This window comes from Armigeres subalbatus, chromosome 1, assembly GCF_024139115.2.
Source record: "Armigeres subalbatus isolate Guangzhou_Male chromosome 1, GZ_Asu_2, whole genome shotgun sequence".
Taxonomy (NCBI): Eukaryota; Metazoa; Arthropoda; class Insecta; order Diptera; family Culicidae; genus Armigeres; species Armigeres subalbatus.
Window position 1 is genome coordinate 301,177,543 of NC_085139.1, and position 20,066 is coordinate 301,197,608.

Consider the following 20,066-nt stretch of genomic DNA (forward strand, 5'->3'; position numbering starts at 1 on the left):
AATTCATCAATGGATATGTAATCATAATAATCACTTACGCGAACGGTGGCTGAAATAGCAGTCGATGCAGTGGCTGCGGCGGATGTGTCTTGCGACTTAACCATTTCCGCATACGACTGCTTGGAGCGCTGTACCAACGAGCGCTTCACTTTTGGGTGCGCTTTTGTACACCGGGCATTCCTGCAAACCATGGGGAGGATTTAAACCACAATAAGCACATTTTGTTGCCTGTTGCTGGCAGGACTCCTCCCGATGCCTTTCAGAACATTTGCCACAACGTGGTTTGTTGTCACAAACTCGGCAGTGTGACCAAGTTGTTTGCAATTGGTACAATTAAATACCCTTGGCACAAAAAGACGCACCGGAAATAGCATGTTTTCAATATCAACATATTTTGGGGGCATCGAACCGGCGAACGTCACCCGAAGCGAACCTGACTTGGAATATACCTTCTTTCCATCTACCGTGGCTGCTGAATGCAATTCCTTGCAGTCCAGAATATCCACGGTAGACTCCATTGCATTCTTTAGGCGGCCTTTTCCCGCAAGTACATCCTTGCAAGTCAGGCTCGCTGCGTTGATCACACCTTCAATTTCGACCTCCCGCGAGGGGACATAAACCATATATTCAACATTGTACGCCCTGTTGCCAGCAATTTCATTCGCCACCTGGTATGTAGGTGCGGTGATGCGTAGTTTGTTCCTGTTGATCTGGCTAAAATCAGCTTCGGAAAACGACGCGTCAAATCTCGTTTAATGCCGAGAAAATCTAGGCTTTTTACTTTCTGCCGAAAGTAAACAACCCAAGGCCCAGGCGAAGCCGCATGGTACAATCAAGTGCGCCCTCCATCTTTAGCAGGCACATTGCCTTCTCCAGTCTCCGCCTCCATTCTCACCCCGCAAGGTGGAAGGATAATTTTGCTTATACTAACTTAAAACTAATAGCAAATTAGAAAAAAAAAAACTTAAAAAAAAACTAATTCGATTAATTCTAAGCAGTCCCACTCTGTATCAAACAGAAGGGAGAACAATAAAAAGTTTTGCCACTTATCTGCCCCTGCTGCTGTAGGTAGCAGCAGTAACAATAGCCTGCTTCACTGGCGTCGCCAGAAGCAGCTACTTCACTCGCCGACAGCGATCGCCTTGGATCCGTAGGTAGGAGCGCACCACACAATAGCCTTTTCACTACCGAACACAATCCGCGATGAGACACAGCACACACGTCTGGCTCGTTCGAACTATCGGCACGGAATGATGTTAACTATATCTACGGCTACAAAAAAAATCTCAAACGCATCACAAGTGATCTAAGCCAACATACTGGTTTCAAAAAGGTTGCATTCAAAACTACTCTTTTCATGTCTTTGTCTAACCATTTGATGATATGCATGAAAACAATGTTTATATTTTCTCGTCCTTAGTGAAAAAAAAATTGTGAGACGGGAGACTATAATTCCCGAATTGTAAGTACCAGGACTGCGTAGATATGGCTCAAAATCGAAATACATGTCTGTGTTTGAATTTGCAGCAGTGTATAATGGTAGTAGATTACTAATAAATACTTTGGGATCTGTTCATCAAGTGCATGAGTCCAAAGTCTGTAAACGTCTTTTATGCGATTGATTTTGTTGGACAAAGTTGAAAAAGGTAGCGTTAAATATAAATTGCGGAACATGCCTTCTACAGTCGCATAGAAATCTACAAAATTTACTATCGAGTCGAGTGTTACCACATGAGACCTTTGAGAGGTTCTTAGATTATTTTCATTTGCTCTATTAAAATGAATAAACAACAAAAATAATTTATAAGACTTTCGGTTACGGAGAGTATATGACCCGAGTAGCACAATTCAAACCGATTTGGTTGTAGCAACTAATATATGACTGGATTTGGTAATACTTAAGACACAATAATACTTCTGTGACAAGTGTGCTTCTTGGGGAGAGTCACTAACCATCAATTATTCCTGATATTTGCACGTAATTGAAATTACCTAAACCGATGTAGAAGCCACGAACCTTGTCTTGAAGCGAATGTTTGAGGTGTAGGGTCCATGCAATGATAATGGGCCAACATAACAAAGAAAAAAAATCATCAATACATGTGAAAAGTGTGGAAATTGATCCCGCCCAATAGAATGGCACCTTGAGTGACCGATGTAGATAGTGGCGCACACGCAGCACCGAATGTTGGCAAATCTAACTGATGCGGTGTAGTGAATAGATTCGTGCATTGAATGTACATGTATATGTAAGACCTCTGTCTCGTTTAAAGGGACTTTATGTGATTTATGAGTAGTTGAACTTTTTGTAGCCCATTTCTACATCTCTAAGACCCGTGGTACTGGGCAAACACGCATCCGAGCATTTGACCAAAAAAAAAACGAATACACTAGTAGAGTGCACTAGTGCACTAGTAGAGTATGCAACGGTACTACCAAAATGTAAACGGATTACACATAAAAGTGGTTGAATTATACTAATCTTGCTCTGCACCTGTCACAATGATGTATCGTATTCACCGGAACTTGCTTTGCATATCTAGAACTAGAACTATAATCCAGCTATCATTTGTCAAAACCGTAAATGCTGTTGAACAACAGATATGAATAATTGAACAGAAATTAACAACTTTATTGATAAAACAGCCTAATCATGTGTAAATTACAATAAACATTTGATAAATAATTTAACTACTGTAAAAAAATAAGAGTAGACATAAAGGGTAATGTAGGGTATAAGATAAGATCCGTTTATTAGATACATATTTCTATAGAAACGATAAATCAATAATGATTCAAAATATCAAGCAATGCAAATAGATAGCAGGCGTGTTTAAAGATTCGCTAGACAGCTCTCAAATCGAGTCAGTTATTAATCTAATCTTAGTTCGAACAGACCTATAAAGAAGTGCCATCTTCTTCTTCTTATTGGTATTACATCCCCACACTGGGACAGAGCCGCCTCGCAGCTTAGTGTTCATTGAGCACTTCCACAGTTATTAACTGCGAGGTTTCTAAGCCAAGTTATCATTTTTGCATTCGTATATCATGAGGCTAACACGATGATACTTTTATGCCCAGGGAAGTCGAGATGATTTCCAATCCGAAAATTGCCTAGATCGGCACCGGGAATCGAACCCAGCCACCCTCACCATGGTCTTGCTTTGTAGCCGCGCGTCTTACCGCACGGCTAAGAAGTGCCATAGTCTCCAGAAAAACGTCAAATCTCTACAAATATGTGAAGAACGTCAATGCTGAGCAGTTTGCGAAAAGGTACCCGGAAGCAAAAGAAGCATACATTAGAGTCCCACATTACGTGAGCGACCATTACGACACTATTCCGCACGGACAGCGTGGAAGAAATGATCTGGAAAGCTAACGAAGTGGAATACATTCATACGCGTGACAGTTTTCGTATTAGGCATTCCTGTAGTACTTTGGCGAGCAAGAGGTGCTTAAGCGAATTAAGCGAAGATAAAGCTGCAGAGTACGAAAACGTGCTGGGCGTAGTATGGAATACAGCCGAAGACGTCCTCTGTTTTAAGATCGCTTCGAAGTTTAAATGCTTGAAAGTCCTTCGAAGAGAATAACAATCCGTGCGTCCCTTCCTCGTGTAAGTGAGATTATGCTGTGCTTGTTATTTAGATCGAAGACGCGGTGAAAGAACCATGCAACTTTGAGATTGGCTCTACGACATCCGACGAAACCCGTAACGTGCAGCTACACATTTTCGTGGATGCGGGCTAGACGAAGTACGTGACATATTTTCGAGTCATGGTGCGTGGACAGGTGAAGTACGCAGTTGAGCGAAGGTCGCCTTACTAAAACAAGTGTCAATTCCATGTCTGGAGCTTCTGGTGACTGTGATTCAATCTTGGATTCCATCCAAACACAGCGTCTCTACAAACAGTTTGATGGTTTTCACATCGGAAAGATCCCGCGCTTGACGAGAGCCTAGCTGACTGGCGGTGGGTAGCGCCGAGGCTAAACATTGCAAAGCTGCTGACTACATCCGAGTAGTCAGTAGGCTCGCAGCTTCTATATGAACGGGAAAATAGTTTTCGAGAAGGGATCCATCTCGGATTCGGTGTAGGAATCTTTAACAAGTTCTGAGAAGGGGGATTTCCCGCATTCCGAGTAGATATCTCTCTTGAATTTCGTGAAGGAATCCTTTCCGTATTCCAAGTGGGAGTCCTTTTTGGATTCCGAGTAGGAATCCTTCCCAAATTCTGGGTGAGAATTTTTTTAGGATTTCGAATAGCAATTCTTCCCGGATTTACATTTGGAATCTGAATGTTTCTAGGATTCAGAAATAGAATTTTTGCCGGATTTCAAATAGGAATCCTTCTCAGATTCCTAACAGTGATTCTTCCCGGATTCTGAAAAGAAATTCTTCGCCGGATATTGAATAGGAATCCCACGCCGGTTCCGAGTAGCAGATCTTTCGGTATGCAGAGCAATAATCATCTTCAGAAGCTGAGAAGGAATTCTTCGTGGATTATAAGAAGTAACCCGTTGGTATTCCGAGTAGAAATACCTTCCGAATTCCAAAAAAAAAAAAATACTTCCGGATTCCGAATAGGATTCCTTCTGATGATCTTTTTATTTGGAACAAAATTCTCATACTGTTTTTTTGTTCGTCCTGGGCATGGTGTGACAAACTCTAGATATTTTTTATGTCCGTTTCTCAACTTTCGTATAGAATAAAATTCTTTGTCGGGTTACATGCAGAAAAGAAATCGTTGTCGGATTTGTTGTGGAGCAGAAATCTTTGTCGGAATTCATGTAGAGTAGAAATCGTTTTCGGATTTCTTGTAGACTAGAAATTCTTGGGGATTTTTTAATGTGGAGTAGAAATATTTACTATGTCTGAAACTCGATTTATGCATATGCAGAACATGCGATAGATTTAGTTCAAAAAATGTATTGGAGGGAAACCACTTCTTTCGGTGGGGTTTGATCCCACGAAACCAGTACGCTAGACTGGTGCTTTCGCTACTAAGCTAGGGAGAACCTCCGTCGTCAAACCCCACAGAAAGATGTGGTTACCTTCCAAAACATTTTTTTAAAATTTTGTTCACATGTTGTAAATCGAGCTTGAGACCTTTTATTTTTTTTTTTCAATTTTAAACCAATTATAAAAGTAACAAACATAATGAATGCATAATCAAATATATAACCAGTTCGTTACTTAATAGAACTTTTTGAACATTCATTAACCAACCTTTCTACATTATTTGGTCCAAATGAATCAATAATTAATAACCACTCCGGGTGGCTTAATACCTGAAATATAGAAATATATATTTGTCGGATTTCAAGTAGAGTAGAAATCTTTGTCGGATTTTGTGTAGAGTAGAACTCTTTTTTCGGATTTCCCGTACAGTAGAAATTTTCATCGAATTTCGTGTAGAATAGACATCTTTGTCGTATTTCGTGTAGAGTAGAAATCCTTGCGGGATTTCGGATTTCGTGTGGAGAAGAAATCCTAATCGGATTTTGTGTAGAGTAGAAATCCATCGCGGATTTCAACCAGAATAGAAACCCTTATTGGCTGTCGGACATAGTAGAGATCTTCTTTAAGAGTAGAAAACTCTTTATGAATTCCTTGTCAGAGTTCATGTAGAGTAGCACTTCTTGTTGTATTTCGTATAGAGTAGAAGTCCTCGTTGGCTTTCGTGTAGAGAAGAAATACTTGTCTGATTTCGTGCAGAGACGAAATACTTGTCGGATCTCGTGCAGAGTAGAAATCCTTGTCGGATTTCGTCTGGAGTAGAAATCATTGTCCGATTTCGTGCAGAGATTTTTTTTTATCTTTATTAACTTGTGCAGAGAAGAAATCCTTGTCGGATTACGAGTAGATTAGAAATATTTGTCGGATTTCGTGCAGAATATAAATCCTATCTCGGATTTCGTGCATAGTGAAAATATATGTCGAATTTCGTGTACAGATGGGATCCTTGTCGGATCCCGTGTAGAGTGAAATCCTTGTCGGATCTCGTGCAGAGTAGAAATCCTTGTCGGATTTCATGTAGTGTATAAATCCTTGACAGATTTCGTGCAGAGTGGAATACTTGTTGGATTTCATGTAGAGTAGAAATCCTTGCCGGATTCCCTGTAAAGTAGAAATCCTTGTCGGATCTCGTGTAGAGTAGAAATCCTTGTCAGATTTCGTGTAGAGTAGAAATCATTGTCGGATTTCGTGAAGAAAACAAATCTTTGTCGGATTTCATGTAGATTAGAGATATTTGTCGGATTTCATGTAGAGTAGAAATATTAGTCGGATTTAGTGCAGAGTAGAAATTCTTGTCAAATCTCGTCTAGAGTAGAACTCCTTGTGGGATTTCGTCTGGAGTAGACATCTTTGACCGATTTCGTGAAGAGAAGAAATCCTTGTCGGATTGCGAGTAGATTAGAAATAATTGTCGGATTTCGTGCAGAGTAGAAATCCTTGTCGGATTTCATGTATTGTATAAATCTATGACAGATTTCGTGCAGAGTAGAATCCTTGTTGGATTTCCTGTAGAGTAAAAATTCGGCAAGGATTTCGTGTAGAGTAAAGATCTTTGTCGGATCTCGTGCAGAGTATAAATCCTTGTCGGATTTCGTGTAGAGTATAAATCATTATCGGACTTCGTGCAAAGTAGAAATCCTTGTCGGATTTGGTGTTGAGTAGAAATATTAGTCGGATTTAGTGCAGAGTAGAAATTCTTGTCAAATTTCGTCTAGAGTAGAAATCCTTGTCGAATTTCGTCTGGAGTCGAAATCATTGTCTGATTTCGTGCAGAGCAGAAATCCTTGTTGGATTACGAGTAGATTAGAAATATTTGTGGGATTTCGTGCAAAGTAGAAATCCTTATCGGATTTCGTGCATAGTAGAAATATTTGTAGGCTTTCTTGTAAAGACGAAATCCTTGTCGATCTCGTGTAGAGTGAAAAACCTTGTCGGATTTCGTGCAGAGTAGAAATCCTTGTCAGATTTCCTTTAGAGAAGAAATTCTTGTCGGATTTCGTGTAAAGTAGGAATCCTTGATGCATTTCGAGTAAAAATACTTGTCAGATTTCGTGCAGAGCAGAAATATTTGTCGGATTTTGAGTAGAGTAGAAATCCTTGTGGGATTACATGTAGAGTGAAAAACCTTATTTGATCTCGTTCAGAGTAGAAATCCTTGTCGGATTTCCTGTAGAGTAGAAATCCTTGTCGGATCTCGTGCAGAATAGAAATCCTTGTCAGATTTCATGTAGAGTAGAAATCATTGTCGGATTTCGTGTAGAGTAGAAATCCTTGTCAGATCTCGTGCAGAGTAGAAATCTTTGACGGATTTTGAGTAGAGTAGAAATCCTTGTCGGATTTCGTGTAGAGTAAAAATCCTTGTCGGATCTCGTGCAGAGTAGAAATCCTTGTTGGATTTCCTGTAGAGTAGAAATCTTTGTTGGATTTCCTGCAGATTAGAAATCCTTGTCAGATCTCATTCAGGTTAGAAATCTTTGTCGGATTTCGTGTAAAGTACAAATCATTGTCGGATTTCGAGTAGAGTAGAAAGTCGGGTTTGCTGTAGAGTTTAAATCCTTATCCGATATCATGCAGAGTAGAAAGTCTTGTCGGATTTCATGCAGAATAGAAATCCTTGTTTCAGTTTCATGCAGATTGAGAATCCTCATCGAATACCGAGCAGGAACCCTTCCTTATGGAGAATGTTTTTCAATTCGCTCACTAATTTGCATTGCTGTCCCAGACAAAGTGCGGATTTCTTGCATCACTACTGTCAGAGTGGCAAGCAATTACAAAAAAAAAACTATGCTCAAATCATCTTCCGCAAAGCAACTGCACTCCAGCCATATTTCTGTACGCAGAACAAAAAAGAAAGCTGCACCAACATCCCACCCCAACCCAGGCCAGTAACGAATGATGATTATTATCATAACAGTTATTGTGCCGTCGTCGGAGGCCATCTTTGCCCCCGCGACCGCACCATCCGGTCTGTGTTCGCGATTATTCCCACTCAAAACGACGAGTACGCCCATTATAGAGTCAAACGCTAGCGCTTCTGTTGCGTTGTTGTTTTCCAACCAGAAGGGAAGTTGGCGAATTAAAATTTTCCTCGCTTCTGTGCATTTCAATTAAAATTTTCCCATTTGTGAGCCCGAACCCGGGGATTACGAGGCATCATCTCTCTTCGCTCGCGTCATCATCGCTTCTGAACCGACCGGATGCTCGCCGGGTTAGGGTTCGGTAGGGCAGTCGGCACAATACGTTTTTTGCCGGATTGTAATCCATTGCTTCGGAACGAACCACTAATTTGCTTGAAATTATTTTCGTGGAACGAGGCAAATTTGATTAGCTGTGCTCTAAATTGTACGGAAACCCCCCGCAGATTTTCACTTACCTGTAGCAAATAACCGGAGCACATTTTCTTCAGAAGGCCTGCCACCGGACGACCCTCATCGGTAGGAACGCTGCAGTCGTTTTGCGATTCTTTGCAACCAATCGACGACGCTTCTACACGGCGGAATTCGATCTGACGCACTTCTATGGATTACAAACCACCACGTACCGCTCTAATACTACTGGATTTGAGCTATTGAGCAATAGATAATTTATACCGGAAGGGGAACACTTCGCTTCTTCACCATCACCAATCGGCCCTGCAATAATAGTCGTCTGTATCGACCACCACCCAAGTAGGAGTCCGTAAGTTGGTCAATTGGTAATAAATTACGATTTCCGATATCGCGCTGGAAAGATAGAATGATAGAAGTAGAATATTACTTAATACGAAGACCAACTGGAACCATTTGGTAATTGAAAGGTTCATGACCTCATGGGAATATATCGATGTAAGGAGCTGCAATTGCAAGTCAATTTCACTCGCCAGTTGAGTGATAACCAATTACTTAGGAACCCAGTTGTGTAAGTGATACCACGTGATAGCACGTTCCACACCCAGGTTCACATCTATCATAAATAAATAATTGAATACGTTGCTTATATGCAATGTTGTAATAGAGTAGTATGCCACTATTAAGTATATTGAGCTCTAAACGATTAGAAACAAAAGATAATTCCTATATTCTTATTATTGGAAATGACTCACGAGGAATTTCAATGCTACTTTCATTCCATCCGGAAATAATTTGAAACAAATGGTGTTCAGTAATCAATTTGCTTTACACTAGGTCTCCAGAATAGATTTTGATTCCACACATGATTTTTAAATTATAATTGAAATTATTCCAGAGCTACAATAAAAAATCCTCCTGGATATTGTCAAGCGTTTAAAATCCAATAAAAAGCAAAAACACGCGAACAAACCCAGAGCAAACAAGTCACTGAAACACCTCTCCAAATAACATCGGTGGCAAAAACAGTAAAGAGTAGTAAAGGAAATCAACCCAAATTTAATATAAAAAAATCCTCAGAGGCTCACTCTTATCAAAATACATACCTATCAAAAATACAGTCAGTATTTCTAGCGGAATTCTCAGGATTCCTATCGAGGTACCTCTCAGGAAGAAAACCGAACTCCGATTGGAATCCCACCGGATTATAGATGGATCCTGATCGCATTCCGATGGCTACCATTATACGGTTCGAATCCTGAACGGATTATTGAAGTACTTCTAACCAAATTCAGGATGGAATTTCAACAAGATTATGAATTAATTTTAACCAGTTCCGGAATGAATCCTAAACAAATTCGGAATTTATTCCTGGCCGAATACGAATCCGGAACCCTGATGGAATCCAAACCGGATTAACAATGGAATCCCAAATGAAATCAAGATTCCGGATGGAATCCCATCCTGATTACGGAACGAAACCTGACAGGATTTCCAATGGAATCGTGATCGGATTAGGGATGCAATTTCAACAGGAATTCGGATGGATTTCCGACCAGCTTCCGGACGGAATTGGAAGGAACTCCAACGAAATCCGGATGACATATCGATTATTATTCCGAATGGATTTCAAATGGAGTTCAGAAAGGAATCATTACCATATTCCATTAGGAATCGTAACAGGACTCCGGATCAATTCCAGACGAGCTAGCGGATAAAATTTTTGGCACATTTCGTATAGAATCACAGCAAGAACCCGATTGGTATCCTGAAAGCTATACGGATACTGACCGGATTCAAGATGGAATTCCAGCCTTATTCGGGATTGCATCCCGACATATTTCCGTATTGAATCCTATCACGATATCGGACAGACTCGACCGCAAAACGGATGGTATATTGAACGACTGTAGGATTGAATTCCTATTGAATAATGGAACAAATCGCGACCGGAATTCCGAAACCGGAAGGAATCCTGACCGTTTTCCCGAGGGAAACCTATCCGGATTCCGAGTGGAATCATAACCGGAATCTGATAGGAAGCCAAACCAATTTCCGATGGAATCCTCAACGGATACCGATAGCAATCCGAAAGAAATCCTGACCGGAATCCGGAAGGAATCTTCTCTGGATTGCGAAAGGAATCCTGGCCGGATTCCGATAGAAATCCTCACCGGATTCCTTAAGAAATCCTCACCAAAATACCCGAAAGGAATCCTAACTGAATTCCGAAAGAAATCATGAATCGATTCCGAAAAGAATCCTGACTGGATACCGAAAGGAAGCCTAACCGGATTCCAAAAACCTAACCAGATTCCAAAAGGAATCCTCACCGGATTCCGAAAGGCATCTTGACCGGATTCCGAAAGGAATTCTGAGCAGGTTCTGCAAGGAATCCTCACCGGATTCCGGAAGGAATCCTCACCGGATGCCGGAAGGAATCCTGACTGGATTTCAAAGGGAATCCTGACCGGATTCCGGAGGGAAACCTGACTGAATTCCGGAAGGAATCCTGACTGGATTCCGGAGGAAATCCTTACCGGATTCCGTAAGGAATCCTAATCGGATTCCGTAAGGAATCCTTACCGGATTCCGGAGGGAATCCTTACCGGATTCCGGAGGGAATCCTTACCGGATTCCGGAGGGAATCCTTACCGGATTCCGGAGGGAATCCTTACCGGATTCCGGAGGGAATCCTTACCGGATTCCGGAGGGAATCCTTACCGGATTCCGGAGGGAATCCTTACCAGATTCCGGAGGGAATCCTTACCGGATTCCGGAGGGAATCCTTACCGGATTCCGAAGGAGTCCCGACCGGATTCCGGAAGGAATCCCGACCGGATTCCGAGAGGAATCCCGATCGGATTCCCAAAGGAATCCCGACCAGAGTCCGGAAGGAATTCTGGTCAGGATGCCTGACGAAACCCGGAAGGAATCCAGACCGGATTCATGACCGAAACCCGGAAGGAATTCCGACCGGATTTCTGACCGGATTCCTGACCGAAACCCGGAAGGAATCCCGACCGGATTCCACAAGGAATCCCGACCTATTTCCGGAAGGAATCCCGACCGGATTCCGGAAGGAATCCCGACCGGATTCCGGAAGGAATCCCGACCGGATTCCGGAAGGAATCCCGACCGGATTCCGGAAGGAATCCCGACCGGATTCCGGAAGGAATCCCGACCGGATTCCGGAAGGAATCCCGACCGGATTCCGGAAGGAATCCTGACCGGATACCGGAAGGAATCCTGACCGGATTCCGGAAGGAATTCTTGTCAGGATGCCTGACAAAATCCCGGAAAGAATCCCGACCGGATTCCTGACCGAAACCCGGAAGGAATCCCGACCGGATTCTTGACCGAAACCCGGAAGGAATCCTAACCGGATTCCTGACCAAAACTCGGAAGGAATCCCGACCGGAAGGAATTCTTGTCAGGATGCTTAACAAAATCCCGGAAAGAATCCCGACCGGATTCCTGACCGAAACCCGGAAGGAATCCCGACCGGATTCCTGACCGAAACCCGGAAGGAATCCTGACCGGATTCCTGACCGAAACCCGGAAGGAATCCCGACCGGATTCCTGACCGAAACCCGGAAGGAATCCCGACCGGATTTCTGACCGGATTCCTGACCGAAACCCGGAAGGAATCCCGACCTATTTCCGGATGGAATCCCGACCGGATTCCGGATGGAATCCCGACCGGATTCTGGAAGGATTCCTGACCGGATTTTGAAAGGAATTCTTGTCAAGATTCCTGACAAAATCCCGGAAGGAATCCCGACCGGATTCCTGACCGAAACCCGGAAGGAATCCAGACCGGATTCCTGACCGAAACCCGGAAGGAATCCCGACCGGATTCCTGACCCAAACCCGGAATGAATCTTGGTCGAACCACGGAAGGAATCCCGACCGGATTCCGGAAGGAATCCTACCCGGATTCCGGAAGGAATCCTCCTCGGATTCCGGAAGGAATCCTGCTCGGATTCCGGAAGGAATCTTGCCCGGATTCCGGAAGGAAGCTTGCCCGGATTCCGGAAGGAAGTTTGCCCAGATTCCGGAAGAAATCTTGCCCGGATTCCGGAAGAAATCTTGCCCGGATTCCGGAAGAAATCTTGCCCAGATTCCGGAAGAAATCTTGCCCGGATTCCGGAAGAAATCCTGCCCGGATTCCGAAAGGAATCCTACCCGGATTCCGAAAGGAATCCTACCCGGATTCCGGAAGGAATCCTGCCCGGATGACATTTGGTCGAAAGGACAGTCCATCGAATCGACGTTTGGTCGAAGGGACATTTAATCGAAAAGGATTTTCAAATGGGCTTGGGTGGGCTTCGTGGCCGTGCGGATAGCGACGTCAACCGTCTAGACGCATGTGCTTTGGAGTGTGGGTTCGATTCCCGACCCGGAAATGGTAAAACTTTTCGTAAAGCGAAAAGTTCTCACTGGGTGTTGTGTGAATGTCCTGTCCGTTGTCCTATGCTAGATGTTAAGTGTTCAGTCTGAGCGATTTCTGGTCAAAGACGGTGATTCTTTCTTTTACTTAAATCCATTAGAGACGCAGGAAAGTACACTACGTCGAATGGACATTTGGTCGATGGACATTTAGTCGAAATAAGATTTTAGAATGAAGAATCTTCGTACGTCGAATAACGTTTGTTCAAATGTGGATTTTCGAATTTTAAGCTTAGTACATTTAGTCTAATGACGTTACGTCGAATGCCCATTAAAAAAAAGAACTTTAGTCAATAACAATTAAAAAATGAATGATTTATCGTGGTGTTTATAAAAATCACATAATTATTGCTCCAATATTGTCCAAAGAATGATAGTCATAAAAAGGATAAATAATACGAAAACGGTGAAAATTCCGAGAATATTCCTGACTGGATATTGACTTTGGTAAACCCCTCTAACCGACTACGATGAATCTATTCCACCTGGAATTCAGTCGAATAAATTAAAAAATAATAAATAAATTCGTCAATAGACATGACGTCGAATAGATTAGGTCATATGACCATTTGGTCTAAATTAAATTTTCGGCCAATAACTAATGAATTATGGTTGGAATTTTATTCTGAACTAATTATTGTATAAATATTGAGTGAAAGAAAGAGTTTCAATGAAAAGAATAAGAAAACCATTTCCATTCGACTAAACGTCCTTTCGACGAAGTGTCATTTGACCAAATGTCATTAGACTAAATGTTCCAAAGCCGACTACGATGAAGTATTGGCAAAATAACATTGATATCATTGGTTTTTGGCCATGTGCAGAAAAATAGATCAGAGGATATTTCACCATCAGTATCTAAGATACTGAAGTTTCTGTTAGCTTAGGTGAAAAATCCTCATTGGCATCCGTATTCGTTTCTTCAGCTTCTTGAACTTCCTCACGTCCACTGAATTCCTCTAATCAGTTTATCAATGTATCTTGTGGATTATTTATTCAAATTTAACCAAAAATCTGTTGACGAATTATCCATTTAACTAATTACCTATTACCGACTAAACACTTTCAACATTCGACTAAATGTCCTTTCGACTTCATGTCTTGCTTCTTCTTCTTCTTCTTCTTCTAATTCTAATTCTAATTCTAATTCTAATTCTAATTCTTCTTCTTCTTCTTCTTCTTCTTCTTCTTCTTCTTCTTCTTCTTCTTCTTCTTCTTCTTCTTCTTCTTCTTCTTCTTCTTCTTCTTCTTCTTCTTCTTCTTCTTCTTCTTCTTCTTCTTCTTCTTCTTCTTCTTATTCTTCTTCTTCTTCTTCTTCTTCTTCTTCTTCTTCTTCTTCTTGACTTCAAGTCCTTTCGACTAAATGTCCATTCCACTAAATGTCCATTTCACTAAATGTCCATTCCACTAAATGTCCATTCCACTAAATGTCCATTCCACTAAATGTCCATTCCACTAAATGTCCATTCCACTAAATGTCCATTCCACTAAATGTCCATTCCACTAAATGTCCATTCCACTAAATGTCCCTTCGACAAAATGTATTTTCGACTAAATGAAAGGACATTAAGGACTAAATGTCATTCGACTAAACGTCATTCGACTAAACGTCATTCGACTAAACGTTATTCGACTAAACGTCATTCGACAAAATGTCATTTAACGAGCTGTCCCAAACCCGGATTCTCCTTATCGGACTTTGTATGGAATCCCAACCGGGTTCGACGGGGATCTGAGCTATATTTCCGATGGAATCCCAAATGGATTCTGGATGGAATCCTTGTCTGATTCCTTATAAAATCCTCTTAGGTTTTCAAACGGATTCATATCCATATTCTTAATGGAATGCTTAGCGACTTTCAGATGAGAATGAAAAATGGGATATTCATTCTGAATCGTTATTTCAATACATACGATATTCGCTCGGAATCAAATTTTAGAATGATGAATCTTCGTACATTTGGTCGAACGACGTTTGGTCGAAAAGACATGTGGTCGAATGGACAGTTGTTCGAAAGCAGGTTTTTGAATGAATATGTTTGATACATTTTATGGATATTTAAAAGAAAGGAACTTTAGTCAATAATAACTAAAAAAAAAAATATATGATTTATTGCGGTAGTTCACAAAGTTACATATTTATTGCTCCAATATTGTCCAAAGAATAATGGGTTCAAAAAAAGAATAAATAATAGGAAAACGGTGAATATTCCCGACAGGATATTGACTTTGGCGAGCTCCTCCAACCAACTACGATGAAGCAATGTTGCCTTAGATATTTATTCCAATGATGTTTCGTCAAATGATACTTGGTCGGAAATACATTACGTCGAATAGATATTAGGTCATATCCCAAGTAACATTTTAAGTTTTATAACGCTCTTGAAGAACATAATTTGCTCTTCAAGAGTATTATAAAACCATCAAAAAAGCCAAAATGTTACAAGGGATGGTCATTGGTCGAAATTAAATTTTCGGCCAATAATTAACGAATAATGTTTAGAAATGAATTTCATACTGATTATTGTATGAATATTGAGTGAACAAAAATGTAACAATGAAAAGAATAAGAAAACAATTTTCATTCGACGAAATGTTTTTTTGACTCGTCCTTTCGACGAAATGTCATTTGACCAAATTTCATTCGACTAAATGTCAATCAACGAAATGTCCCAATGCCGACTACGATGAAGTAATCGCAAACTAACATTGATGTCATTGGTTTTTGAACTGTACCAAGAAAAATAATAGAATAGAGGGTATTTCCCCATGGGTACCTAATATTTTGCTAATTTTGTAGGTTTGAATTTTTCTATAGACCACCAGGGTCTTCAAAAGTTTCCGTTTGATCAGGTGGAAAATCCTCATTCGCTTCCGTACTCGTTCCTTCCGCTGCTGATTGAACTTTCTCTCGTCCACATACACAATGTCCACAAAAATTAAGCGGGTTTACTTTCAGGCAGCGCATAGAATATTACTAATATCTAGACAGAGTTCAACGGTATGATACGAAACCATTAAAGCCACGCTCAAATTAAACTGCAATCCAATTTCCGCTGAGTGCTACTTACCACACTAATCCCAACTAAGCTCCGAACTGCTGCCGTTGTCTTCTTCCATTCTTCCACGAAACCGGAAGAAATCTTCCCGCAAATCCCCAGCTAAAGCACGTCCCCTCTCAACGTTGTCCTGCTGCTGGTTCCAATTTGTGCGCTTCGGCGTTGTTTGTCACCACATTTTTCGCCCATTATCCAAACACAAGCAACAAGATAAACGGGAGCCACCGCTTTTTTTTTCTCCAGCCTGACTTAGTCGTCTGTTCGTTCGTTATGGTTGCCGTGTCAGTACCTGTCGATTGATCCAGGAAATAGAGGTTCAATATTAGAAGCAATAAATAATTATTTCGCTGGTCGTTGGAAATAAAAAAAAAAGTGGAAGCCAAACGGATGGAAGGAAAGGAGCTAAGCACAGCCCGATTGATGCTCCATTATAAAAGTTATAAATAGAATTTAAACAGAAAAATGGATCAAAAATATTCAGAAAATCAATCTTATTTTATGATCAACAATCCTAAAAATATAGATAAAATAATTGCTTTATTATGGAAGGTTAATAATTTGATCGAAAGAAATCCGATATTTTCCTACCCCCCAACAACGGGGGAGAGTTTGCCGAAAATTGCAAGGATAGCTTCCCACTGCTGATTGCTGCTAGAAGCTGTGCGGATCCAGGAAAACAGCAAGCGGGAGGACACGCGCAAGGGTTCAACAGCGCGTCCGACCAGCCTCGATCCGGCTGAGCGCGCCATAATACAGCACAAGCGCACATAAATCATCCCCACAGAAAAGATAATCTCCGGCAATAAGAGTTAATTGGACCGAAAGCGGATGGGAAAACGTGTTGTTGGTCGCGCACTCCGGGTTCGTTCGCCCCTTCCGGATGATGGCGACGATGACGTGCGATTTCCTCCTCCCGGTGTGGTAGGGTTGGCGATGAAACCAGAATAAGGTCATAAATCTAGTTCCCAAGTGAGTAGGGCAGAACGGGTGTAATGTGGGTTATGAAGATCAAACGTAAGGGTTGGCGCAAAGATCAATGATCCGATGGAATACGTTGTAGCTTTGACAAGCGGATTTAAACCGAGCCGGGAAGTTCCTTGAATGTTCGGAAGGAATTGGAAAGGTTAAGAAAGAGAAGAAACGTGTTCTTTATGTTTATTCGCTCATTCATTCGAATAATAATTCAACATTGTCATAAAAAATTAAGAAAGTAAAAGCCTCAAATATAATGAATTCAACGTAGCTTTATCAAAAATTTCATGACAATGAAACATAAATACTTTTATTAAAGCTCTAATAAAATGAACTCAAAAGAAATTCAACGAAAAACAAAAATCAATCGAATAAAAACTGCCAATAAAATCCAACTCAAATCGTATACAACCAAGTCCAACACAAAATATTTCAAATCCAGTCCTAGCCGAATCTTAAAAAAATTAAAACAACCAAAAAATAGACCATTCAAAATTAATAAAAATCGATCCTAATCTAATACAATCCAAATCCAGAACCAATACAAATCCTGTCCAAATCCAATCTAAATACTATTCAATTCTGATCCAAAGCAAACAGAATCCAAATCCAATCTAAATCAAATCCTGATCCAATCCAAAACTAATCTAAATCCAATCCAAGTCTAATCCTAATCCCAACAAAATCTATCCCAAATCCAATCAAAATACTTCCCATATCCAAGTCAATTCAAATCCAATTTCAAACAAATTCAATCCAAATCTAATCCAAACTCAAACCAATTCCAATTGAAAACCAATCCGAATCCAAATCATTTCATTTATTTAGTTTACATCTAAATAGATAACACTGAATCAACAATTTGACGCCACAATACACGGTTCGAGGCCACATCTCTCCATCCTCGAATACGCCCCACGCTCGCCAAGTCGTTTTGCACCTGGTCTGCCCATCTCGCTCGCTGCGCTCCACGTCGTCTCGTACCTGCCAGATCGGAAACAAACACCATCTTTGCAGGGATGCTGTCCGGCATTCTTGCAACATGCATTGCCCATCTTACCCTTCCTTTGGTAAGCTCTTTCCGATTTATGCTTTCATTGTTCTTTTACCAGAAACCAGCAGCCAACCCCAGACTGCTGGTCTAGAGGCAACGGCAGTCTTTAGGGTGGGTGCTCAAGACCTCTTTGGATTCCGGGTCTCAGGGCTTAGGGACGCTGAGGAGATTTCGGATCACGGAAACCTATATCGTACCTATTACTAACGGTCAAATAGCGCTTTATTGGGCTCCACACACAGGGCTGTCGAAAGGGCGGCTTCTTGTGGGGCGCTCCAAACTGCACGGACAGGCAGGAACTTCGATAGATTATTCCACCGGGCTGATCGGGGCGCTGCGTGGCCTTTTCGAAACAAAGGCAATTGTGGCGGCCACGTTGGATTACGGTGATGACGGATATTACTACCATGGGCCTGTCATATAAGTCAGATTGTAACCGTTCAATTTTTCCTGCCGTAAGAAAGCCGCTAACGCAATGGTTTATGCGCCACTCTCGTTTCCGAGAGACCACTGGTCATGTGTTTAATCTCGTTGCCCGACTAGTCTGAAGTATGAGTGCTAATCTCTAGGGATTTTCAACGGTTGTTATGAGCTAACGTAAATAGATGGTCGCAACTACATAGAAGTGAACCTAGGCAAACTCGCAGAATGACCGCAGTGATCGCAACGTATACGTACTTGAGTCAAGGTGAACGTAAAGCGAAGTGAACTGACAGCAAGAAGTTCCTGGGCGGACACAATAACCGCAGGGCTCTTGGAGTATGAAATAAAAGTAATGAACGGTAAGTTATGTTGAATTCATTCTTGCTTATATTGATTCATTTTTCCGTGATAGTGTGAAGTGTAGGGAAAGGGTGTGCGTGTGTGTTTAACCATGGCCATGGAACGGACATACCTGCGCAGGGGTTTTCAATTCGATCGTTGCGGTTCGTCAACCGGGACGCACCGTTTCCGTGCGATGAATTGGCAGCACAACAACTAGCGTACTAGATGTCGATAGGTCCTGACGTCTTATAACCGTTGCGTCACCGGGGATCCTCGCTACAAAGGTAGGCCGAAATAAAGTTGCGGGGGAGGGCGTCGCGTTTCTCGGTACTCTACCCGATCATCCGCGAGCGGACGCAGGCAGGCCGGTCTTCCTCTGTCCCCGTTTGTCTACCAGTCACTGGCGGGCCGTGGCGAGGTCCTCTTCGGTATGGTACCACGTGCGCCTTAAATGCGCCAAGATGGCGGAATGCGATGGCTAGCTTGTAGCTCGTACAAACGGCGTCCGCTGGACGCTGGGGTCCAACAAAAGATAGTGTTAGAATAATATATTTAAGAAATGAATTCATGCACCGTATTACCTTTGTAATTGAAATTACAGTTCACTAGAGCAGAGTTTTCGCCCTTAGTGATGGGTAACACCTGATTCTAATGAAAATAAAAAAAACTTTAGCAATCACTTTCACTTCAATTTACTTTTTGACTACAATTATTTAAGAACTTTTAGGCTAAGATATATTTTAAATGTCAAATATGTTTACCTTGAATTATAACTTTATAAAAACTGAGATCACCGGACTAACTTCTACTCTACGACCGACTTAGATTGGAAATGACGACAATTTCAGAAGTCTTTAAATCCTTCGTCATCGTTTTGACGGTTACTAATATATTTTTATCAGTTTTGACGACTTCCACAGTTGACTTCTATTATGCATTTTGTTGGCCATCTATCAATAATCCGTGAATTATTTTAGTGCATCTAGCTTAATTACAAATGGTTCTTAAAACAATTATATATATTTTATTATTATTATATTTTACTTTGAAATATGAAATAGTGCGGAAAGTAGCAGACCGTTACAAGATGCAATGGTTGGTGAGAAGTGAGAAGTTAGAGATGATAAACGGGAAGTTAGAAATGAACAGTGAGTGGTGAGATGTAGAATATAAAGAAGAAGAAAGGAGGAAGAAGTAAGAACAAACAAGAAGGAAGGAAGAAAAAAGGGAAAGAAAAAAATAAGACGGAAAAATTACAAAGGAATAAGGGAGACGGAAGAAGAAAGAAGGAATAGAGAAGAAAAAGGAAGAAAGCGGAATATAGTAAAAGGAAAGAACAGAAAGAAGAAGAAATAAGGAAAAGAGTAAAAAAAGAGAAGTAGAAGAAATAGAGCGAAGGAAGATAAAAGGGGTATGGTAAGAGA

General features: G+C 41.3%; 1 long non-coding RNA gene across 1 annotated transcript; it reads right to left on the bottom strand.

Annotated features, from left to right (window-relative positions):
- Nucleotides 1-19,001: 19,001 nt before the first annotated feature.
- LOC134216490 (uncharacterized) lies at nucleotides 19,002-19,463 on the bottom strand. Its single transcript, XR_009980695.1, has 3 exons — nucleotides 19,404-19,463; nucleotides 19,224-19,290; nucleotides 19,002-19,157 (listed from the first exon to the last, which is right to left on the bottom strand). It is a non-coding gene; the product is annotated as an uncharacterized LOC134216490 (long non-coding RNA).
- Between the last annotated feature and the right edge of the window lie 603 nt (nucleotides 19,464-20,066).